The sequence below is a fragment of the Bos grunniens genome, chromosome 8 (genome assembly GCF_055505025.1).
Source record: "Bos grunniens cultivar Pamir isolate PY7600 chromosome 8, Bosgru_T2T1.0, whole genome shotgun sequence".
Lineage (NCBI taxonomy): Eukaryota > Metazoa > Chordata > Mammalia > Artiodactyla > Bovidae > Bos > Bos grunniens.
In genome coordinates, this window is record NC_141172.1 from 11,671,821 (window position 1) to 11,698,818 (window position 26,998).

At 35.9% G+C, this 26,998-nt stretch overlaps 1 long non-coding RNA gene across 26 annotated transcripts in view; it reads left to right on the forward strand.

Moving 5' to 3' along the window:
- The window catches only part of LOC147366670 (uncharacterized), a 927,553-nt gene that overhangs the window by 630,034 nt on the left and 270,521 nt on the right, over positions 1-26,998 (forward strand). For all 26 annotated transcript variants that reach the window (XR_015168902.1, XR_015168894.1, XR_015168892.1 and 23 more), the window contains one exon: positions 24,640-24,743. This is a non-coding gene — a long non-coding RNA (uncharacterized LOC147366670). The remainder of the gene's footprint in view (positions 1-24,639; positions 24,744-26,998) is intronic.

Sequence of the window (26,998 nt, forward strand, 5' to 3'; positions counted from 1 at the left end):
TAAGATTACTGGAGCGGGTAACCTATCCCTTTTCCAGGAGAACTTCCTGAGCCAGGAATAGAAGGTGGTCTCCTGCAATGCAGGTGGATTCTTTACCAGCTGTCAGTTCAGTCATCAGTTCAGTCACTCAGTCATGTCCGACTCTTTGCAACCCCATGAGTCGCAGCACACCAGGCCACCCTGTCCATTACCAACTCCTGGAGTTCACTCAGACTCACGTCCATCGAGTCAGTGATGCCATCCAGCCATCTCATCCTCTGTCGTCCCCTTCTCCTCCTACCCCCAATCCCTCCCAGCATCAGAGTCTTTTCCAATGAGTCAACTCTTCACATGAGGTGGCCAATGTACTGGAGTTTCAGCTTTAACATCATTCCTTCCAAAGAAATTCCAGGGCTGATCTCCTTCAGAATGGACTAGTTGGATCTCCTTGCAGTCCAGGGGACTCTCCAGAGTCTTCTCCAACACCACAGTTCAAAAGCATCAATTCTTTGGCGCTCAGCCTTCTTCACAGTCCAACTCTCACATCCATACATGACCACTGGAAAAACCATAGCCTTGACTAGATGGACCTTTGTTGGCAAAGTAATGTCTCTGCTCTTCAATATGCTATCTAGGTTGGTCATAACTTTTCTTCCAAGGAGTAAGTGTCTTTTAATTTCATGGCTGCAGTCACCATCTGCAGTGATTTTGGAGCCCAAACAAATAAAGTCTGACACTGTTTCCACTGTTTCCCCATGTATTTCTAATGAAGTGATGGGACCAGATGCCATGATCTTTGTCTTCTGAATGTTGAGCTTTAAGCCAACTTTTTCACTCTCCACTTTCACTTTCATCAAGAGGCTTTTTAGTTCCTCTTCACTTTCTGCCATAAGGGTGATATCATCTGCATATCTGAGCTACCAGGTAAGCCCAGCATCATGTTACTCTACTGCTAATATTTGCTTTCCTGAATTTTTATTATCTGTGATCACACAGCTGCTGAGAACTTCTAATAGAGAAAAATAGTAAGAATATTTGGAGATATAATGGCTATCCATTGCTTTATTTCCTTGTATCTCTTCTCTTTTCTATATTCCACAGCACTACTTGTAAAGAATAATCTATGTACTGTCAGTGTGGCCTTGTTACATTGAAAGCTACATAGCCACAGTAATCACCTTGTAACCCATCCTTGACAATGGCCTTGTTTAATTGTTTTCAGTACCATAATATAAAATGCAAAGTTACAGAGTAGAGAATCATTTGTTCAGTCATTCTTTCACTTAGATGGTGTCTCATGCAGTTGTGAAGAACAATGAACATTTAAACAGATGTGCTATAAAAGAAACTATTACTAAAAAACACAACTCATACATACCAGTCAGCTAACTAATAATGGGATTTCAAGAAAATGCATATGCACCTAGGATTTGTGAAGTAGGACTACAAAATAATGCAAAGTATCTTTCTGATTCTCAATGAAGCATTTCAAGTAGTTTTTTCCTCTCCAATGTTTTATCATAAAAAACAATCTTATCTAATTAGTGTTCATTTGCTGTGTAAAAGCCAATAACCATCTATGGAACTGGAATTAAAGGAATCCCTAGGTTCATTTCCAGAGTACATGATCAAAGAATACGAAGATGGGAATTTGAGAATTCCTCTTCTTGGAAAATGAAACTTTATCATATGTAACTCATCCACCAGAAGCTCATACCCCTAAGCCCTTGACGGATTAAATGTTTATTGTCTAAAATTGATTCTGCCTGCTTTGAAAATTTAATCTAAATCATCTTCTAATTTGATTTTAGAAATACTGGGTTTTGTTATATTTTTCTTAATTTCAGGATATGACATATTTAGTTCCCAATAGTAGTTTTTCAGAGATATCAATAAGTACCATATGATGGAATGAATATATTAAGCCTGGTCCTTTAAGTTAGAATAAATGGAGTCTTTCCCATTTTTATTATGTTAACCCTTTTATAGTAATAAAGAAATAGATATTATTGAAAAATAATCCTCATAAGTTTGTCAGATCAGGAATCAGTTAACTCCAGTTGATAATCTTGATCCCAAACTTGCCGTAGCATATGGAATATTTTTTACAAGTATTTTTCCCTCCTGTGAAAATCTACACATAAACCAATGATTACTAATGTCAATGACCTTAGTTTTCAAATGAAATGATAAAAAAACATGTAGCTGTTGTTTACACGGAGCTTTGCATCAATCAAATATTCACTGATGTGTTTGCTTTGAAATGAGTTTCACATTTACTCCTATGCCCAAGGGTTTGTCATAAATCCATTTTTATTCATGTAAATGTAGGTTACCTCTCTGCTTTCTTGGCAACAACACCAATCAATACTGCCAACTCTTGATTGTTTGTGCTAATGAAGTGTAATATTAATGCAGATAATCCAAAACAGTGTCAAAATATCATGCAGAATGCTTTGGAAGCCTATTCCCACAGTATTTCTCTCATGGATCCTACTTCACACAGATGATTATATAAATTAAGCTACATTCCCTTGACATAGAGCAATGGCATGTAATACTAGGAATGCTCTGTATAATTAAGACATTCAGTATTAAATTGCAGTGTTTGCATACATATTTGTTAAAAAAGTAAAACATTAAGATGTCCCATTTCTATATGATAAACGGCGTAAAATGTAAACTTTTTGTAATATGTGCCGCAAAAGAAAGAGGAAGCCATGTAGAGTGCTGAACTGCTTGACCTTTTCAGTACGTCTCTGTTATCCCTGTGATGCTCTAGGGCTCCAGAACACCTGTATCTAAGCATTTACTCACTGTGAACTGTCTTGCCCTAGAAACCCAGATTGCATTAAATACCAGCATAATACACATAATTCTCTGCTACAAGAGTACTATTTTTGTTTTATTAAAACTGACACTCTCAACAGGCCTACAGTTGGGGATGAATACAGAAGTGCTACTCCACATGAGTGTCCCTGATTGTATTTCTGCCATGTTTAGGAGAGAGACTGTTCTCTTCCCCAATTGGCCACCTACCGAAAAATAATTGGAATTTATTGCTCAGATATGGATTGCCTCCTTGTGTCCTGTAACAGGCGAATGTTTGAGATTAATGTGCCTGAGTCTGTGGCAAAATTATCAACTGAATTCAACACTGAGGGTAGCTGGTGAGCTGGTTATCCTTCCTCAGTTAGCACCTGTCTCTAAATGTATGATATACCTGTTGAACTGCAGAGTTTGAAGTACTATATAAATTAATCATGCTGTTATGCATTTTATTTTGTACTGAGAAGGGACATAAAATATCAAAGCATTTAAAATTAATTTCCCTTAAAATTATACTATATAACATGGAATTAGTCTTTCTTTGCATATAATTGACCTTCTACAAGTAATTCAGTCATGGGCATTTGAGAATTTAGATAATTCAAAGTTATACACAAGCTATTTATCACAGTGTAAATCAGGGTCTTCATAATGAACAGTTTAAGAATACCTATGCTGTTTGGCCATTTAATCTTTAGATAGTAATTTTTAGGGGAAAAAATATACAGAGTGATTTATCTATAAGAATGTTGATGCTTGGGGCTGGTGCACTGGGACAACTCAGAGGGATGGTACAGGGAGGAGGGAGAAGGGCTCAGGATGGGGATCACATGTATACCTGTGGCGGATTCATGTTGATATATGGCAAAACCAATACAATATTGTAAAGTTAAAAAATAAAATTAAAAAAAAAAACAATTCTAAAAAAAAAAAAGAATGTTCAACATAGTAAAGTTTAAAATAACAAAATTTTAGGAAAAAAATACTGTTCATCAAAAAAATCTGGGTTGAATAAATTGTGGTTCAAGAAAATATTTTTAACAATGTTTTTGCTCAGTCACTACATTTATGACCTGATTAACTGCAGCATGCCAGGCTTCTCTGTCCTCCACTATCTCCCTGAGTTTGCTCATATTGAGTCAGTAATGCCATCTAACCATGTCATCCTCTGTCGTCCCCTTCTCCTCTTTCCCTCAATCTTTCTCAGCATCAGGATCTTTTCCAATAAGCCAGCTCTTTGCATCAGGTAGCCAAAGTATTGGAGCTTCAGCTTCAGCATCAGTTCTTCCAATGAATCTTCAGGGTTGATTTCCTTTAGTATTGACAGGTTTGATTTCCTTGCTGTCCAAGGGACTCTCAAAAGTCTTCTTCAGCACCACAGTTCAATGGCGTCAATTCTTTGGCCATCAACCTTCTTTATGTCCAGATCTCACGTCCATACATGACTACTGGAAAAGCCATAGCTTTTACTGTACAGACCTTTGTCAGAAAAGTGATGTCTGCTTTTTAATACATTGCCTAGGTTTGTCAAAACTATTCTTCCAAGGAGCAAGAATCTTTTAATTTTGTGGCTGCAGTCACTGTCTGCATTGTTTTGGAGCCCAAGGAAATGAAATCTGACACTGTTTCCACATTTTCCCCATCTGTTTGCCATTAAGTGATAGCACCAGATGCCATGATCTTCATTTTTTGAATGCTGAGTTTTAAGTTAGCTTTTTCACTCTCCTCTTTCAACTTCATCAAGAGGCTCTTTAGTTCCTCTTTACTTCCTGACATTAGAGTGGTATCAACTGCATATCTGAAGTTGTTGATATTTTTGGCAGCAATCTTGATTCCAGCTTGTGATTCATCCAGCCCAGCATTTCGCATGATGTACTCTGCACATAAATAAAGCAGGTAACAATATACAACGCTGATGTACTCCTCTCCCAATTTTGAGCCAGTCCATTCTTCTATGTCCAGTTCTTTCTTGACCTGTTGCTTCTTGACCTGCATAAAATTTTCTCAGAAGGCATATAATATGGTCTGGTATTATCATCTCATTAAGAATATTCCACAGTTTGTTGTGATCTACACAATTTTTAATAATAAAATAATGAAATTAAATTGTTATACATTTTTGTATATGAAATATAATTTGATATTTAATAATGAGTTTCCAAAAGTAATTTTGGAAACAGTGTATATGTTGTGGACTGGTTTTATGTAAGGTATGAATATGTACATAAAAAGTTCAGGAATGAAAAATAATGTAATGAATGATCATTTCTAGATGCTATCTTTCATTTTAGTTATTTAATGTTTGTATAATGTGTGTTTTTGATTTTTTCAAAATGGAACCGCACTGCATCTGCATTTAACTAAAATACATTTGTTATACTTATCCCTCCATGATGGTCTAATTTCCACTTTTGAACTGAGCCTGTCACAGTATAGATCTTAACCAAAGTTGACTTGCTAAATCTAGCACCCTTGACATCCATTTACCACTGCAGTACTAGTTATATGAAGTAACATGTATTCTGAGACCTGGGGAGTGAGATATAGCTGTTCAAGTAAAGGACAATATGGGTACTGTGAACTAGGGGATGTTATGTGCAAGACCAGTCAGGTGATAAGGGGCTTGGCCCTTTCAGTAGCTGGAAGAAAATTTCAGAACAGCAGCATATGAAATAAGTCAAGTTGGAGTCCTTACGAAGTGGCAGATTCTACAGGACTACAGCGTGCACGTTAAGCACTTCAGTCATGTTCAAGTGTTTGAACCCTATGGACTGTAGCCCACCAGGCTCCTCTGTCAGTGGGATTCTCCAGGCAAGAATACTGGAGTGGGTCACCATGCCCTCCTAAATGGGATCTTCCTGACCTAGGAACCAAACCTGCATCTCTTATGTCTCCTTCCTTGGCAGGTGGGTTCTTTACCAGAGACAAAGTGGGCTACAGAGACAAAGTTAATGAATTGGGCTTTTACTCCAAAGAGAATCTAAAACTTCAAAATGGTTTTTAAAAATGGAGACCAAAAGCAAGATAGATTAATTGAATATGTTTTTGCTCCCTTCTATGTAGAAAATGAATTGGAAAACAAGACATTATATGCAGCAGGAGACATTTTCTGTAGTATAAACAGGAGACAATGCTGAAGAAAGAAAAAAAAGAATTGGTAGTATGAGTGATTTGGATACATGGCTAGATTTGAGATATATGTAGAAAGAAGAATGTAATTAGAGATATTTTATTATAGTATTTTAATATATAAAGTTTCAACTTATCAAAATCATATTCTCAATCAAAAGGTTATTTCAAATAAGTGCCAAAAATCTGTGTTAGCCAGTATACTTGAGTTTACAATTTTGAGTTCGGATTCAAAACAGAGTTTGTTTTATCATTCATTTATTAAAATTTACTAAGTAGGCTTTGGGATATAGATTCAGTAATCTAGTAAATTCAAAGCTTTATAATATTTTAAATCTATGATAAGTTGCATGTTTTAATCCTTTATTTCTATCCATTGTTATGTGAGATTGCTAATCTAATCTAGATGATTTCTGCTATGTAATAGAGGCATTGGTATTCATTTAAGTTTTCTTCTTTGAAAGTTAGATTGATAAATGTTTTCAATGTGATTGTCACTTAAGAATTGTCTTCCACCTCTGTGTGAGTAAATTTAACTGAAGTTCAGTATATAGAATGTGGGGTAGCAGTATTTTCTGAGTTTTTCTTTGATTATAACAGAATAAATATAACATGGACATATTATGTTAGGCTTCAGTTAGTTATATTGCATGGCATAGCCAGATGCATTTTTCCTAGACTGTGAATATGATTAGAAGGTTGCCAGGTGACATGACTGGCTGACTCTGTGATGGTTGCCATTGTCCTGACTCTTGATGTCCTTACTCTTGTATCAATTCCTTCCTTTAAGGATGTGGGAGTCCTGTGGTTTACCTCTAACCAGCAGATGACAGTATATATGTGAATATATCTACATGATTATGGGAGTAAATTACATGAGATTGTAGCACTCATTTTTCTGGAGTCTCCTACTCTCCTTTGGTTAATTAGAAAGGAAGTGATCCTGTTGGGAACTCCAGTGTGGAAAGGAGCTGTGTGGGTTGTCTATAGTACCTGAATGAATTCTAGGCCAAAAACCAGTCAAAAAGTGGGGTAGAGGGGAGCTGGTGGTTCAGACGATAAAGAATCTGCTGCAATGCAGGAGACCTGGGTTCAATCCCTGGGTCAGGAAGATCCCCTGGACCCTGGAGAAGGGAATGGCAACCCACTTCATCCTTGTCATGGACAGAGGAGCCTCTTGGGCTAAAGTCCATGGGGTCACAAAGAGTTGGATATGACTGAGTGACTAATATTTTCACTTCACTTTCCTTAAGTACCCATAAGGAAATGGGGAAATGTATTTTGCCAACATCCTGTATAAACTTGGAAGCAGATCTTCTCTCAGTTGAGTTTCAGATGAAACTACATCCTTACCAACACCTTGAGTACAGATTTTCATTAACTTATGACTCAGCTAGGCTGGGCTCAGACTCTTGACCCACAGAAACTATGAGGAATAAAGATGAGTTGCCTTAAGCAGTTAAATTGGGGACAATGTTTTGCACTGTAATGGAAACCAATAGAGATGGCTTGTGAATTTCCTCAAGAACAGTGAATATGATGGTAATCTGTCCTCCAGCCCAGTGAATCTACCTGACAACAAGATAACATTAGGCTGCCAGGTTGGAGAACACGTCAAACTTGCCAACTTAGCATCACCAAAGAAAATGTTGTTGCCAGTTATTTTTTATTATAATTACTTACAGGGAAAGAAGAAAAATATTTAAGTGTAGGCAGATGAGAATACTCTTTTTTTTGGTAACATTTCAGCTTGCACTGAGAAGAAAAGTAAAACTAGCATATGAAATCAATAGGAAACCCAGTGCCATGTGTTAATTGTAGCTTGTCCGTATATCTGTGTGTTCAGAAATATCTTCTCTCTTTCCTTTATTTGTATGTTTTCTCATTTGACTCGGATAATCAGAATGCAACCCATGCTTCTTGGGTTTGGCATCTAGTCCCTCTTGTAATCACACTGAAACAGAGCCCTTTAACTGATTACTGACACCTAAAATGGATAATAAGCGTTAGATTGATGTCATTACATAGTCAAGGCAGGGAGCAAGTCTGTGCTAATCCCTACAGTACAGAAGGCAGCATAAGATTTTAGGACACATAGGGCAGGCACATTTATCAAATACTGGAAAATAGGTGGGCTGTGTGAAGAGCTTAAGGAAGTATGATGTATGGTACTTTGCTTGCACATGCCTTTGTTCTCTTAAACATGCTCTTTTCTGCTTCTGGGAATCCTTTCTGCTCAGTAATTCATCTGATAAACAGATAAAAAAATTAAAGAAGTTTTTTGGGAAGATCACCTGGAGGAGGGAATGACAGCCTACTCCAGTATTCTTGCCTGGAGAATCCCACGGACAAGGCAGCCTGGTGGGCTATAGTCCATGGGGTCGAAAACAGTTGGACATGACTGAATGACTAAGGCTTTCACTTTCCTGTTTTAATCAGGTAGAGTTCATATGTGATATCTTGGGTATCCACAGAACTTTAAACCTAAACTCATTCCAGTATTTGTAAGAAAATTGCTGCTTTGTCTCCCTTTAGTGTAGGGAATAGGAAGCTTCATGATTTTTTAATTCTCTGCTTTTAACATGGTACCTGACACTCAGTAGATAGGCAATAGATACTTCTTTAAAAGTTATTATAATTGCTGACTGGAAATCTGCAGTGCAGGAAGCTTGAGTTCCTAGTAACTCAGACTTGGCCATATCATATTAGGTATTCTTGAAAGAAATAAATATTTAATACTTATGTATACACACACACATAAACACACACACACACACACACACACATTATTGCACCCTTCATTATATATTCAAATTGGTACTTTAAAAAATAATTTTTCAAAGCCACATGGTTACATGCAATTTTTTTAAACTGACTTTCTTTGAAAATTAAAAGGAACATTGAATTTTTAAAAAATGCTGGGAGGATCATTAAGAAGTAAATAAAGTCTCTATCACTAATTCTTGGTAAAAGAAAAAGATTTCCTCAGCGAAATCAACATAGTAAACCAATCTTTTTTAAAAAATTGCTAACAAAAGGAAAAATATTAAACTATAGCTTACTTGTGCTTCTGAAAAATAAGCAAAATTAGATTTATTCAGCCCTATCCCTGGTGTAGAAGTGCATACCCATTTACTAATTGTATACTGATTATTTTATTTGATTTTAAGATAAAATAATGTTTGCATTTTCTCATTATCAGTAAAATCTATATTTAGTTCAAATTTTTGAAAATATATAGAATAATTTTAAAAAGCAAAAGAAAAATTCAGTAACCCATGGATACACCATCTGGATATAAGTGTTGTTACATTCTCTTGTATTATTTCCATATATCATCTGATCACATGCCTTTAAGTAGCACAGATAATATTAACAAACATTGCTTCTGTATGTTACAATATACCGTGAATATTTCCCTATCATTTAATTAAAATATTATATTTACTTATAATATAATTTAGATATTACCTGTGTAGTAATAGATTTAAATTATATTGTTTTCTAGGGGATTGCCTTTTTTTAATCTCAAAATGTTACAACAATTTAAAAAAACACCATACATGCATAAAGATAAAGAAGTGATATAAATGACAAATGTGTGGGAAAATATGCTCATACATTTTATTAATTATGACTATTTATATAACTAAAAATGATAATCAATGTATACAGAATCTTAAAGTATATTGCTAAATTTTCATAGATCTCAATATTTTTTTTTATTTTTTCTTATCATATGAATTCCTAGTTAGTATACCATTTATATCATAATAATATATATATGTATGTATGTATATATATGGGATTTCCCTGGTAGCTCAGACAGTAAAGCGTCTGCCTGCAATGCAGGAGACCTGGGTTCAATCCCTGGGTCAGGAAGATCCCCTTGAGAAGGAAATGGCAACCCACTCCAGTATTCTTGCCTGGAGAATTCCATGGACAGGGGAGCCTGGTAGGCTACAGTCCATGGGATGGCAAAGAGTTAGACACAACTGAGCAACTTCACTTCACTTCACATGTGTGTATATATATATATATATATATACATATACACACACACACACACACACACAGGCATATATATACTTATAAAGGATTACTTATCATCAGTAATCAAATTTTGGATTACTTGCCTATGACAAGATTGATTTAAATTAAAACATTACTCTAAGTCAGTTTTTTTCTTAATATTTTAAAATATGTTCATTTACGTATTCAGTGAAAAATTGTCCTGGTATGCCTGAGACTGAGGACATGAGAATTTCAGTGTTAAGATTAAGACAGTCTCAGGAAAAATGGATCTGTGGATCAACTTATTCTTATATGAATGCTTTATTCTTCTCAATGTTCTGTGGCAGAGACTGTTTCCTATTCTGTCACTTCCTGTTTCCTCTCCTGTCACCTCCTGTTTCCTCCCCCTGCTGGTCACAGTACTAGAAAATTTTTCCTGGTTCTGGTGTAGTTAAATGCAACCGTGTGTGCAATGTAAGTGGAAGTACCTGTATTCAGGCCTGGCCCATCGAAACCTCTCACACACGCTCTGTAAGTCATGTTTTCCTCTTGGCTGACAGGGGTGAGCGAGGCCATGACAACCTTGAAGTCACATGCTGAGTAGTACCCAGGTCACCCTGGTTCCTTAATGACCACGTGGAACAGAGCCTTCCTTGACAGGAACACCTACTCTAGAGTGCAAAATATGAGGAATAAACTTTTAGGTTTATACCAGTATCAATTCTGAGTCAAAATATTATGGTCTGAAAGTGTTAGTCGCTCAGTTGTGTCCAGCTTTGTGACCCCACAGACTGGGGCCTGCCAGGCTCCTCTGTCCATGCGATTTTTCAAGCAAGAATACTGGAATGGGTAGCCATTCCCTTTTCCAGAGGATCTTCCTGACCCAGGGATTGAACCAGCTTCTCTGGCATTGCTGCCAGATTCTTTAACATCTGAGTCATCTGGATTTAAAATGTTTCTCAATCTGGAGTTTCACTGTTTCACTATTTACTCAGTTACAAAGATATCACTGAGCTCTTTGTGAGGTTTATGTCTGGGGAAAGATGATCTGAGATTGTCATAGCAATTTTTGGACTTTTATCTTTTTAAAGAAATCACAGTATATTGAAAAAGTAGTAAATATAATGGAAAAGAATCTAGTTAAATAATTGGAATTAGACCAGAATCCCAAGGTTAAGAGCTCAGCTCAACTATGGAAGAGAGAGGGAAAAAAATAACAAGTGAGTTTTTGATTAGTAGTTCTAAGAATACGAGCAGTTTAATAGCCGGAAATCATCAGGGTCTCAGATTTATATATTTAGTTTAAGATCACCCTTCACAATTCCATCTGTACATTTTACAACTTAGCTATAAAATTAGATTTAAATTCAGTCATTCAAAAGAGAAATTCACTTTTTTAGTCCGTTGCTAAAAGTAAAAGCTTGTTCTCAAAGGCCATTGCTGAATACCACAGCCATACTATAGCCATGGAAATAGGAAGTTCAGAGAAAAAACTACTTTCAGAAAGGCATATCCAAGATGGATGAATCAGAAAGTTTATTTTCATATTACTGGTGGAAAATATTGTCTTAAGATAAATCAATAGGATATTTATCAATTAAGATGAACAATCCAGATATAATTAATTTATTCCACATGAAATTAAAGGAATGGAGGAAGTGGCTATTTTGTATTAACCTTTCATCTTTACTCTTCATTAAATACAAGATACAAAATTAACATTTAAGGATATAACTTCAAAATTAAGTAAAATTTACTGTATTTAAGAATAATAATTTCAAAAGCAGCTCAATAAATTAAACTGATATTTTATACTATGTTTTCAGTAGTGTCAATTTTCCTATAAATCTTTAATTTAATGATTAGAAGTATACATTTATGATTAAAAGTATAAATTCAACTTTTATTTTAATATCCTTTGAAAGTACAATATTTGCTATTATGTACTTCTGTGTGTTAGCAATCCAGTGGGATTAGTTTCTGAAAGATTCTTCTATTTTATTTTTATTTCTCTCACTCCAAGGGTGTAACTCTTCCTACATGGTTCATCACCAAATCTTAATTCCAAAAACTTGTGAAAAATAAAAAAGGAGGAAAGGATCATTCAAGGGTAAACAAAAATCACAATTTGATATTTGCAAAATAAGTATTTGGATATTTGTTTCTTCATTTAAAATGAATGAGCAACAAAAAGAATAATAAAGCAAATGAAAATTATACTGTAGCAGAGTTCATGGTGCCCTAGGGAAAAACCACTAGATCTAGGAAAAATTTAAGAAACTAATACCTCTGGATGAGAACTGAGATAGAAAATAAAAAGTTTTAGAGGAGGTCTGCTTTAAGTTCCCAAAGTATCCAAGGTGATATTGCTTCTATAAAAATAAAACTATGTAACATAGGAAGAAAACAAGCAGAAATGCAAAGATATAAATCTAAGAAGCAGGTTACAAAAAGCAAAGGAACTCAATTAAGAACACAGTGCAGAGAAGTGAAAATGCAATAAAGATTATAATTCTCATTGGAGGCCATAAAATCTTAAATGAAGATTGAAGAAAGGGGAATAGAAATTTTAGAAGGTAAAGTTTATTAATTCCCTTAGAATTCATTACAGTAAGAAAAGAGACAAAAAGGGGAAACTAAACAAAACAAAGGATTAGTAAGAAAAGATCCTAAGGACACAAAATAACCTAATAAATGCATAAAACATAAAATAAACAAAAGCTAAATGTAAAATTAAAGTATCTATATCCTAATTTAAATCTGAAGGTATAGGTTTAAATTGCTCTTCTTATTCTTGGTAAAATTCATACATATTAACGGACTTTAGAAAGATGCTTACGTTTTAACAAATAGTTGAACAAATAGTTTAAATTTGGTTTAACAAATAGTTTCAAATAATCACTCAAGCAGAAAGAGATTTACCAAACAAAATAACTGAAATATAATAAAATTAATTGCTCTTTTTCTATAAAATACCAAATGCCAGTCATTAATATCCATGAAAGCTGCTTTTAATGTTTGTTTACAAGATATGGACACTCAAATATAGATATCTAGCTGTGACTTCTACCTTCCTTCTGTTGTCCAAGTGCTCCCTAAGTTTAGCAATACTGAATTCCATGTAGTTGAACATGTCAGGCATCTTCTTCTTGCATTATCTTTGAGCCTTTTTTTTTTTTCCTTTTAAGCTGAGTTATTCTTCCTACAAATAGGCATATGGTTCATTTGGGCCAATCATTCAAATCTCAGCATAAATGTCATGTTTTGGAGAAGTTTTCCAGGAATATCAGTCTAAAGAATATTTAGATTCACTCAACATCCATTAACTCTGGTTTCTTTTTCTTCTTAGTACTTCTTAACTACTATTTAATATAGTATTTATTTCTGTTTTTCGCAGACACAGACTTTGAATGTTCACCATTATATCACCAACACATAAAACATACATTGGGAAATACTAGGCTTCAAAAAATCTTGGCTGAATAAATACCTGAACAAGAAATATAAGTCGCTCAGTTGTGTCTGACTCTTTGCGACCCCATGGACAGTAGCCCACAAGGCTCCTCCATCCATGGGATTCTCCAGGCAAGAATACTGGAGTGGGTTTCCATTTTCTTCTCCAGGGGATCTTCCTGACCCAGGGATCAAATGCAGGTCTCCCACAATGCAGGCAGACACTTTAACCTCTGAGCCACCAGGGAAGACCCCCCTATATTGGGGGGGCTCCCATCTATATTGATGGGAGAATAAAGCAAATGGTTTTAAACACACTTTGACTCATAAGATTTCTGTTTTACATAAAGAGCAAACAGATGACTTTAAATTATGCCAGCATGCAGAATAAAAACTAGTAAAGAACTAGTAGAATTGTGAATAAAAGTGCAAATCTGGAATAAACCATTGTGCTAGCACTGTAATGAGAAATGTGAAGAAGATTGAAATGAAGTGAAAGTAGGAAAACTAGGGGTTAAATGGTCTTCAAAGCAAGATCAAACTCTGAGACCTTGAGGTTCTAATGAAATATATTCAGTTCAGTTCAGTTCAGTCACTCAGTCGTGTCTAACTCATTGCAACCCCATGGACTGCAGCACACCAGGCTTCCCGGTCCATCACCAACTCCTGGAGCTTGCTCAAACTCATGTCCATCCAGTCGGTGATGCCATCCAACCATCTCATCCTCTGTCGTCCCCTTCTCTCCTGCCTTCAATCTTTCCCACCATCAGGGTCTTTTCCAGTGAGTCAGTTCTTCACATCAGGTGGCCAAAGTATTGGAGTTTCAAATTCAGCATCAGTCCTTCCAGTGAACATTCAGGACTGATTTCCTTTAGGATGGACTGGTTGGATCTCCTTGCAGTCCAAGGAACTCTCAAGAGTCTTCTCCAACACCACAGTTCAAAAGCATCAATTCTTTGACACTCAGATTTCTTTGTAGTCTAACTCTCACATCCAAACATGACCACTGGAAAAACCATAGCTTTTATTTCTCTTCTAATAACAATGCTGCATAGAAATGACAGATCCTGGAATTCTTTGAAATAGTATTGACTATAGTGAAAGGGAAAAGCTTAATTATTTCAACATTATGTGTGACGTATGTGTAGATTTATTTTAAATGCTATGTTTTTTAAGTTGGAAACAATATCCATTATGTTTATGTGAGGTTAGAATTTCATTTTTAAATTTCTATTATAATTAAGATTGAAACGAAGTGAAAGTAGGAAAACTAGGGTTAAATGACCTTTAAAGCAAGGTCAAACTCTGAAACCTTGAGGTTCTACTGAAATATGTTTAGATCAAATCAGCTCACTCACAGTCATGCCTGACTCTTTGTGATACTTAAACATTTTTGTACAGACAACATTTTCTGAATGAAGGCAAATAGATTCATTTTAAAAACAAGTGAAAAATATATTTCTGAAACTTAAAAATGAAATTCTAACCTCAAATGAAAAACCATATTGGAAATTAAGTATTTAAGATGAATAATAATTAAAGCATTATATAAATGTCTAAGAGGTAAAGTTGTATTTAGAAATATATAGCTTTCCTTTGAGACATAATAAACTATAAAATATTCAGCTGAGTCTAGAATGGTATTAATTAAAGGAAAATAGAATAAAATCAAGACTGTCAAAAGAAGGAAATGTCAAAGATGGGATCTATAATTAATGAAATTGTAAGGAAAAGAAATCAACAAAGCCAAAACAGTTTCTCTGAAATGCATAATATTATGAATCTGTATTTCTTCAGGCTCACTGAAATCAAAAGAGAAAGCAAAGATAAACAATAATATAGATGGAAAAAGTAGACAGAGCCACACAGCTAATAAAAAATATAATTTTATGAAGACATTTAGGCCAATAAGTTTGAACTTTTCAAAAATAAGTGCTTTGAAAAATAATACCTCCTGAAAATGGAGATAGTAACAAAATGAGATGTTATATAGCCATTAAATAAAAAAGTATGAATTTAAAGTCTTCCTATAACAAAATGCTAGTTTCAGCATTTTCACAGGAAAATTTTATATTTTTTATCAAATAATGTTTTCTGTCTCTCTTTTTTTAGTACAGTAGTTTTGTTAGTTTTTAATGAGCGGATTTTTAATTTCATCAAATTTTTTCTGCATCTATTTATATGCTTACCTGACTTTTATCTTTATACTGTTAACATTGTTCATTATTTGTCTTTGTTTTCTATTTTAAAACTCTTTCATTACATAGTAAAGGTGAACATTTGATTCAGTAATAGCACTTTGAAATATATCTTGGAAAATGATTGTATATTTGTCCCTGAAGATGTGAACAGAAATATTCACTGCAGTATTGGTCATAATTACTCCCCCCACCAAACTGGAGAACAATTCATCATCTGTCAAAATCACAATAGGAAACCATAATGTTGCTGTACAATGAAACACTAAAAATGTATGAACTTCTGCTCTATATGTAGAAATGGAGAAACTGCAAAAACATTAAGCTTAGGAAATCACTGAAGAATATATATATATATATACTGTAATTCCCAGCATAATTTTTAACAGTATTTAGGTTAACTGGGTAGTAAAATTATGAAGAGATTCAATAGAATTGGCAAACTGTTTGTGACAGCTATTAGCATTGGGGAGGTAGGGTAGGGAGGCTTTGGGGGCAGCACACAGAGGAGTCAACACCTGTATTCATGATATGCTACTTCTTAAGCTGGATGTACGAGTGTTAATTTTATCATAAATCTTTTAAGTTTTCTTATAATTATATACTTTTGTGTATTAATAATAATATCAAAAATACTTTAAAATAATAAATATATTAATATATAGCTGACTAAACCATGGTGAATTTGTACTTCTATTAGAAACTGTGGAAACAGACACTGTAGAAAGCATTTTTAAATATATACATCCTCTCTGAAATAATTCACTCTTTTTCTCTGACATTACAGATTTTCATTATGTCTTATATATCTTTAACTTGCTTTTGCTGGTCTTGTCCCCTGATTTCGGACTCTTTGATGGCAAAGAACCCAACTGTTATTCAATCAAATATACACTGCCTATTTTATTTTGCCTGGCAAACATTCTTTGCTGACTATATATTTGTGACTGCAGCCATGAAATTAAAATATGCTTGCTCCTTTGATGGAAAGCTATGCCAAAAAAAGTTCTGCTTTTTATGCACATTAAAAAGCAGAGACATCACTTTGCTGATAAAGATCCATACAGTCAAAGCTATGGTTTTTCCATTAGTTATGTATGGATGTCAGAGTTGGACCATAAAGAAGGCTGAGCACCAAAGAATTGATGCTTTTGAACTATATAGTGCTGGATAAGACTCTTGAGAGTCCCTTGGACAGCAAGAAGATCAAACCAGTCAAACCGCAAGGAAATCAACCCTGAATATTCGCTGGAAGAACTAATGCTGAAGCTGAAGCTCCAATACTGTGGCCGCTGATGTGAAGAGCCAATTCACTGAAAAAGACCCTGATTGAAGACAAAATAAGAAGGGGACAGCAGAGGATGAGCTAGTTAGGTAGTATCACTGACTCAATGGATATGAATTTGAGCAAACTCTGGGAGACAGTGATGGACAGGGAAACCTGGTGTACTGCAGTCAGTGGGGTTGCAAAGAGTCAGACATGACTTAGTGAGTGAACAATATATTTGTACATCAGTGAATGGGCTAATGCCTAAAAAATAGTGAAAAGCAAGTGGAAAAGTTACCAAATATCAACTTGCTCTCTTTATGTTGAGCCTTACACCTCATTTTTTAGGGATGCTTAATTTTTCTCTAAGGACTCTAATGATATAAACAAATTCTAAGATTTGTGACTACAGCATCCTATAGCCACAAAATGAGCAACAAAAACAAAAATCAAAAATACTATACCGATAAACTAGAAAGTATAGACTTAGTTATTTGGCTGACTTTTTGCAGCTGCATTTCATAGTTCTATTTGAATTATAGCCTAATTTAAAGGAGACATTAGCTTTCTGCAATGTCTGCAAAAATGTCTTTCTGCCATAAAACATTAAAGCATCCCACATTTTCCTGGGGGAAATATTATTTCTCAATTTGTTATTGCAATAACGGAGATCATAGCAGTGAGTGATAATCTCAGAATGGGGAATAAAATTACTGATACTTTTTTTCTTGCAGTGATGAATGCCTCACCACTAGAGTGGTTTTATCCCCTTTCAACAGAAGCATCAACTCGATTCATAGCTTATCTTTGTCAGAGATATTCATATGCCCTCTGAACATGTACTATCATTTCTGTTTAGATCCTCAGTAAAAAATTTGAAACTTTGTTTAGTTCTTCCAGTGCTTAAACAGCAATAATACAATTTCAGATTGTTATCTCACATTGTGTTCTTTAGTTTTGCATTGGGGTTCTTCATTCCTGCTCATTAATTCTGTTAAGTAGAAACCACTGCCTCATATACTTTCAACCTTCCTCTGCACCTTATATCATATAGTGAATTTAGGTGTAGGGTGCTGGGTTGCCAAAAGTTGTAAAGTGTTTGCAACTGCTACATTAATATCAATGTTGTTAAAAATAAAGATGGAACCACACTATGCTAATTATGTATATCCTGAATATACTAAAAAGTTGGAGTTATGTTTGTACCTTTATATTTCAAGGGAATGCCTACAAGTTGAAACCCACCTTTAGAAAATGCAGATAAAGTTAAGGCCACAGTTGATAATACTAGGAATTGAGTGGTGACCAAGGAAGTGGATAATGAACATCTAATCGCTACGAACAAAGCTAGTGGAGGTGATGGATTCCAGTTGAGCTCTTTCAAATCCTGAAAGATGATGCTGTGAAAGTGCTGGACTCAATATGCCAGCAAATTTGGAAAACTCAGCAGTGGCCACAGGACTGGAAAAGGTCAGTTTTTATTCCAATCCCAAAGAAAGGCAGTACCAAAGAATGCTCAAACTACCAGACAATTGCACACATCTCACACGCTAGTAAAGTAATGCTCAAAATTCTCCAAGCCAGGCTTCAGCAATATGTGAACCTTGAACTTCCTGATGTTCAAGCTGGTTTTAGAAAAGGCAGAGGAACCAGAGATCAAATTGCCAACATCCGCTGGATCATCGAAAAAGCAAGAGTTCCAGAAAAACATCTACTTCTACTTTATTGACTATGCCAAAGCCTTTGACTGTGTGGATCGCAATAAACTGTGGATAATTCTGAAAGAGATGGGAATACCAGACCACCTGATCTGCCTCTTGAGAAATCTATATGCAGGTCAGGAAGCAACAGTTAGAACTGGACATGGAACAACAGACTGGTTCCAAATAGGAAAAGGAGTTCATTAAGGCTGTATATTGTCACCCTGCTTATTTAACTTATATGCAGAGTACATCATGAGAAATGCTGGACTGGAAGAAACACAAGCTGGAATCAAGATTGCCGGGAGAAATATCAATAACCTCAGATACGCAGATGACACCACCCTTATGGCAGAAAGTGAAGAGGAACTCAAAAGCCTCTTGATGAAGGTGAAAGAGGAGAGTGAAAAAGTTGGCTTAAAGCTCAACATTCAGAAAATGAACATCATGGCATCCGGTCCCACCACTTCATGGGAAATAGATGGGGAAACAGTGGAAACAGTGTCAGACTTTATTTTGGGGGCTCCAAAATCACTGCAGATGGTGACTGCAGCCATGAAATTAAAAGACACTTACTCCTTGGAAGGAAAGTTATGACCAACCTAGATAGCATATTCAAAAGCAGAGACATTCCTTTGCCAACAAAGGTTCATCTAGTCAAGGCTGTGGCTTTTCCTGTGGTCATGTATGAATGTGAGAGTTGGACTGTGAAGAAGGCTGAGTGCTGAAGAATTGATGCTTTTGAACTGTGGTGTTGGAGAAGACTCTTGAGAGTCCCTTGGACTGCAAGGAGATCCAACCAGTCCATTCGGAAGGAGATCAACCCTGGGATTTCTTTGGAAGGAATGATGCTAAGCTGAAACTCCAGTACTTTGGCCACCTCATGAAAAGAGTTGACTCATTGGAAAAGACTCTGATGCTAGAAGGGATTGGGGGCAAGAGGAGAAGGGGACGACAGAGGATGAGATGGCTGGATGGCGTCACTTACTTGATGGACGTGAGTCTGAGTGAACTCCAGGAGTTGGTGATGGACAGGGAGGCCTGGTGTTCTGCGGTTCATGCGGTCACAAAGAGTCAGACACAACTGAGCGACTGAACTGAACTGAACTGAATGAACTGGTAATGCACAGTCCCTCCTCCCCTAGTCATCTCTTGCTTCTGTTGACACAATGTATAAATTTGCAAGTATGTTTTGAGACAAGAAAGGGGAGCATGGTGGAAGCATGTTTCTAAGTAACTGCTTCTTCTGTTTCTAAGCAACTCCTCAAAATATGTCTTGACTGTGTAAATAAAGGCTGAGAGAGCTTTTAGTAAAAGAAGAGAATTGAAGAGTCCAGTGGGCTGGATGAAGAGAACTCAGTAACAGCTCAGCATTCTGAAGATTTTCTATTTTTGGCTCACTGGGACTGGGGGCAAGAGGAGAAGGGGACGACAGAGGATGAGATGGCTGGATGGCATCACTGACTTGATGGACGTGAGTCTCAGTGAACTCTGGGAGTTGGTGATGGACAGGGAGGCCTGGCGTGCTGTGATTCATGGGGTCGCAAAGAGTCGGACACGACTGAGCGACTGATCTGATCTGATCTGAAGTAAATACTGACATTTCCCCTCAATTGCTTCAAAGGTATCTGACAACAATAACAAAATGGTCAGAGACAGAAAGAACACAAGAGCAAACTTTGCCTGGGAACTTCTATGATGTCAACATGGAGCCTCCCAGAAGAAATAGCTACTGTGGTAGGCATCATACATACCTGGTTAGAACCACAGATCTTGGATAAGATCAAATAGGAGTTAGTAACTTTAAGTCTTGGCAATTATATGAGCTCTTTGTACCCACAACTTGCAGTGGTTTAAGGAAGTTTGTGTTGTACTTTATTGTTTTTTACCATATTCATATTTAAATATTGTAAATTCAGGCTATTGTCATTTAAATTGTAGAATAATGGGTCACAAACTTTAAATATATTGTTTCTCTATAAATTATGCAGATTGATAATACAATTCAAATTTTGTTGGTTGTTAGAATTTAAGCAAATTTCCCTCATCACACTCAACATTTCACTTTATTTTATACATTTTGAAAATTCTAGCATATTTCAAACATAAAAAAGAACAGAAAATATTTTTAAAGAAACTTATGCTCTCAAATATACAATTTTGAAAATATTTATGTTTATGTGTATGTATATATATGTGTATATATATCTCTCACCTCTATTTTTAAAACAAAAAAATAGGAATTCATTTAAAGCAAATTCAATCCTCCCCTCCATCATTTCTCCCCATAGTACCTACTATGTTAGAGTTAGTAAGTTTCTTTGTGATCTGTGTTTTTATGCTATCCATATTCCAAGGGATGATATACAGATGATATACAGTACTGCCAGATACATTTACATTTTTTACCTAGATGATATATACATTGATCTTCCTGCTTTTTAATCTGAAGACATTTTTTGTCTATGAGAAAGCACTCTCTTCATCCATTGAGAGAGTATCACTCAGTCATGTCTGACTCTTTGCGACCCCAGGCTTCTCTGTCCATGGAATACTCCAGGCAACAATACTAGAGTGGGTAGCCTTTCCCTTCTCCAGGGAATCTTTCCAACCCAGAGATCAAACCTGGGTCTCCTGCACTGCAGACAGATTCTTTATTATCTGAGCCACCTGGAGAGCTCCAGTTCATCCATAATAGGCCAGAAATACTGAGTAATTAATATCCATGGACAACCTTAAACAAGTGATAGATTGCTAGAAAATAGATTAATGCTTCCAACAGGGATATCATGGTCATTATGGCTCAACAGTAGAGTAATTAGTGAATCGATTTAAAGAAAAAAATTCAGTGAATAATGTCCTGGAAGATCACACTTCTGGGAAAGCTCACAAAGGTGGCCAATGTGCAAAATCCAGGAGTCCAAGAAGGAGTGTGAGATTTGAAGGGGAAACCTGGCTGTCACCCACATACCTATTTCTTTGCTGATGTTAATACCTCTTGCCTGAAATTCCATTTATCATTGTACTTGAAGGCCTACTGCTCCTTCAAGATTCTCCTCAAAACTTTAGCTTTTCCTAAAACTTACCTTTGACACCTCAAGTTGAATTATTAGCTCTTCAAAAATATTTATAACATTTTGCCAATTTTAGGACTCTCCACAGTGTTCTACTCAATATACTGTCATTCTTATTGACATATCTGTGCTTCCCAGTCAGTTTGTGAATTCCCTGGTAGCATGAGCTTTGCCTTGGTGCTACCACATTGTAAGGTTTGTTTGTTTGTTTTCATATGTTAATATCAGAATCTGTTGAGTAAACCAGTGAGATTAAATGAGTTTTAAATATTTTAAAAATAATTGTATAAGCTGTATTTCTTACTAAATGGACCTAATATATTGTAATTAAAGTTTCTAACTTTGTCACTTTTCTTAATTCTGGATAAGTGCTAAAATGTAAATCATATTGTCTACATAGCAGCTAAGTATGGTATTGGTTTGGCCAAAAAGTGCATTGGGATTTTTGCATAAAGCTTACAGAAAACGCAAATGAACTTTTTGGCCAACTTGATAGATTGAAAATTTGTTTGCAATTATTCAACTTTTTTTAAACTTTTTATTTTCTGTTGGGTATAGCCTATTAACATTGTTGAGATAGTTTCAGGTGAACAGCGAAGGGATTCAGCTCTACATATACATGTACTATTCTCCCCCAAACTCCCCTCCCATCAATGCTGTCATATATTCCTGCTCACAGTCCAATGTGCTATACAATAGGACCTTATTGATTATCCATTTTAAATATAGCAGTGTGTACATGTCCATCCTAAATTCCCTATCATATCTCCCCTTCCTTACCCCTGGCAACCATCAGTTTGTTCTCAAAGTCTGTGAATCTCTTCATTTTTACCAATATTTACACTGTGTTTGCTTTATGATGAAGAGAACATTCTCTCCCATCCCTAGACTGTGAGTTTAGCTGTGTTATATGCTTTGGCCAAAGAAGTGCTTAGTCGCTTACTTGGCTCCAATTCATATGGCCCCATGTACTACAGCCTGCCAGGCACCTCTGTCCATGGAGATTCTCCAGACAGGAATACTGGAATAGGTTTCCATGCCCTCCTCCAGGGCATCTTCCCAACCCAGGGATCAAACCCGTTTTCCTGCTTTGCAAGTGGATTCTTTACCGTTTGAGCCACCAGAGAAGTCTGGACAAAGATATGTCTATGAAAATGATAGTAACGTAGTTACAGGTTAAGGCCATTAGGAGGCTCACATGATTTTGTTTTGTTCCTGTGTAAACCTAGATAGCATATTGAAAACAGAGACATTACTTTGCCAACAAAGGTCTGTCTAGTCAAGGCTATGGTTTTTCCAGTGGTCATGTATGAATGTGAGAGTTGGACTGTGAAGAAAGCTGAGCGCAAAAGAATTGATGCTTTTGAACCATGGTGTTGAAGAAGACTCTTGAGAGTCCCTTGGACTGCAAGGAGATCCAACCAGTCCATTCTGAAGGAGATCAGCCCTGGGATTTCTTTAGAAGGAATGATGCTAAAGCTGAAACTCCAGTACTTTGGCCACCTTATGTGAAGGGTTGACTCATTGGAAAAGACTCTGATGCTGGGAGGGATCGAGGGCAGGAGAAGAAGGGGACAACAGAGGATGAGATGGCTGGATGGCATCATCGACTCGATGAACGTAGGTTTGAGTAAACTCTGGGAGTTGGTGATGGACAGGGAGGCCTGGCGTGCTGTGATTCATGGGGTCGCAAAGAGTTGGACATGACTGAGCGACTGAACTGAACTGATGCCTCTAACACTGCCATGCAACACAGTCCCTTGGGGAATGACTATCCCCTCAACCTCATCCCTAGGATGACACAGATGGAGACCAAAGCCGTCTAGAAGGGAAATCTCTATTGAGAAGGGGATGTGACACTTTTCCTCCAATAGAAATTCTAAGAGAATGTTCTGTCATGTAAAACAAGGCATGATACACTAAGTTCATTATTAATGCCACTTTTCATAATTTTTTTTTACCAATTTTGCTTGTTTAATTAAATTATATAGGTTCAAGTAAGTGCCAGCCATGTCATGTTTTTACATAGAAATTCCAAAAAAAAAAAAAAAAAGAATGGTTAGTTTTAATAGCCTCACCTTATAATTAAAATCAACAACAATATTAAAAAAATCTTAATATATTAGAAGAGAGAATGTCAATTATTTTCCATCAACTCATGGTTATAGGTTTATCAAATAACTGGCTATATCACACTCAAATAATTCGGACATGCCTCTGGCACTAGAAAACTAATTACACTCTTTTTTTACACTTAATAAGTCCCATAAATCATAATGTTTAATTTTGCAGCACAATAATTCATCTCATACAAGGTTTAAAAATGAAGCTTTTCTTGGCAGGAAAATAACAGAACCTTTATTCGTATATGAAAAGTTACTGGTCTATAAATTTATAGTATTAGATTATTTTATTGTTTTCGTCACTTGAGATTCATGTTTATAAATTGTTCATCTTTCTTCACAGGTACACTTCTTTATTAAAACTAAATGTAAACATAATTCAAAAGCGGCTCCATGGCAATGCCACCCATTTCAGTTCCATGGCAATGCCACTCCATGAAGTTCCACAAATTTCAAACCAAACAGTTCTGCTAAGTTGATCTCTGTAGGTTCATTCCTGCATTTCACATTAAGACAACTGAAGACCTTTGAAATGTAGTTATGAGAGAAAGACAGCAAAGCTTCTGAAATCCTCTATTTAGGAAGCTTAGAATATATTTTGTTGCTGTTTGGATTTCATTTGGTTTGGGGGATACACATTCATATCTTTATGATTATTGAGGAGTTTCAAAATATTTCCAGTAGAAATTTAGGAGTATTTTAATTTTTGTGCCTTTTGTTAGTATCCATATACACTACTTCAGAAAATATTTATGTGTCCCACAATTTAAAAAAAAATGCTGAAATATGTATAATTTAGAATCATTGTGTCTCAGAATTCAAGAACACGCAATGAGTTGTATTATAAGCCTTTCCTTTATTCCTCTGTTCCAGTGCTTGGAAAACTACACATCCTGATGACCAAATCAGGGCTACCATCTGGTCAGCCTGTTGATTTGTGAAATGTCTCTGGCTGCTCTCATGCCACAGTGGCAGAGGTGAGTACTTGCGAAAGAGACTGCGTGTCTTGAAAAGTCTAAAAGATTACCTAAGTGGCTCTTTAGAGAAAATGTTTACTGACTCTTGCTCTATTAAATGCCATTTAATGTACATGGTTACTGAAGTGGAATTGAACACAGTTTAACGTATAAAATGAGAGAACTGGATTCTAGAAAACAAGTGGTTGCTTAACATCATATAGTAAACTGAAGTTAATTCTGGTACTCAGCTGATGTTATGTTATTCGGAATTCAGTGTGCTTCCTCTACTGCAAGAATGTGAGAACTGCCAGTTAAGCTGTGTAAGCTAGACATCATTTAAAATTAGGACACTTAGTGAGTGGGGGGTGATTTGGGAGAATGGCATTGAAACATGTATAATATATAAGAAACGAATCGCCAGTCCACGTTTGATACAGGATACAGGATGCTTGGGGCTGGTGCACTGGGATGACCCAGAGGGATGGTATGGGGAGGGATGTGGGAAGGGGGTTCAGGATTGGGAACACATGTACACCCATGGCAGATTCATGTTGATGTATGGCAAAACCAATACAATATTGTAAAGTAATTAGCCTCTAATTAAAATAAATTTAAAAAAAAGAAAATATATATAAAAAAACAAGATTAAAAAAAAAAACATAAAAAGAACTTTCTCTGGTTAAAAAAACAAACAAACAAACAAAACTGAAAAGTACTAATCAGCCACTTCATCAAACTGAGAGTTTCATTTGTATGAAGTCTATTTTATCATTCTATATAATGAAGTATACTTTAGGTCTTGAATAAGTTTGGCTACACGATAATCCTCATCGTGTTTTTAGTTAAAAGGAGCAGCCAGAGCACATCTCATTCAATACCCAACTGTGGAATTTTCCTGACTACCATCTTCTGTTCTTGACCACACTTACTATCAGAAGCTAGAAAAAACTGTTGTTCAGCAACACTCACTTGTAAAATGGCGAAGTTATAGATTTCTCTCTGAGCTGTTATATATTTCCACCACTCTAACTTCATTTCCCTAAAAAAAAATGATCCTTGTGTATCAAAAATGCATATTCCTTTTGATTTAGAAATTTACTTCAAAGCATTTATATGATGTTATCCTTATACTTGTCTATGTAAATTTATTTTGTAATAGGGGAAAAGTCTGACAGTTACCTAAATGCCAATAGAAAAATTACATAAATCTTAGTATCTCCAGCTACTAAAATAATTAATTAACCTTCTATAAAATTGTATCTATAATATGTATTATGAAATGAAAAGTGCAAGATTCGCAAATGTGAGTAGATTCTCCCCACTCAGTGTGCTTGTCTTCCTCTGTTTAGCTTCATTTCACTGCTATGGGCCAGGTGCCCATGACAGAAGCCGAGTCTCCCTGGCACTGGTGTTTATTATTGGTTAGGAAGTTTGACATATATTATCTCCAAAATAACTCTCCAGCTCATTCCTTTCTGCCTCATTCCAACTGTCACAGCTCTAGGTCAAGTTCTTATTTCTCTATGCTGAACTTCTAAACTTCTGAAATAAAATCCTAACCCTATCCTGGAAAGCCATACTTTAAGTCTTGCAATGAGTTTTCCCCACTGCCTTCCAGCCTTATTTTTTAAAGAGACACTTGATTACATCAATCTTCTTTTTCAAAACTTTGAATGACCCTATTGCTCTTGCTGCTGCTGCTAAGTCGCTTCAATCGCAGTGAAGCCTAAACTCCTGTCATAGAATTTTTTTTTTCTTTCATGACCTCGCAATAGCTGCCATTTTTAGTAGGGGTCAGAAATTTCTTACCAAGAGAGAGATTTCAATTAATTTCACATCCCCCTTTGCTAATGACTCAAGCTGGCTGTGTGATGCCTGCTTTTATAATTAATGGGAAATGGCCTTGTTCGGTGTCCCTTTGCCAGCGTCACTGTGTCTTCTCTTTCCCTTCATTCATCTCTGCTGCAAATGGACATCTGAACCTAGTGGAGTTGTGTGTCCAGTTTCATCTTTGAGCAGGCACTGGCATCTGAGATTATGTCCAGTCTCTGCCTTTATCACCACAGTAACTCCCATTACTAAATAGGCAAGGCCAGCTCTAATATCACTTTCTTTTCAGAGCTATCTCTGACCAACTCTTCCTCCATCTCCCACAAAATTTCAGATTAAATATTGTCTTATCTGTTCCCAGGACACTCCATCTATATTCTTATAATGTTCTTTATCACCTTGTATTTTAATTGTCATCTGACATGTCTCTCTTTCTTCCCAAA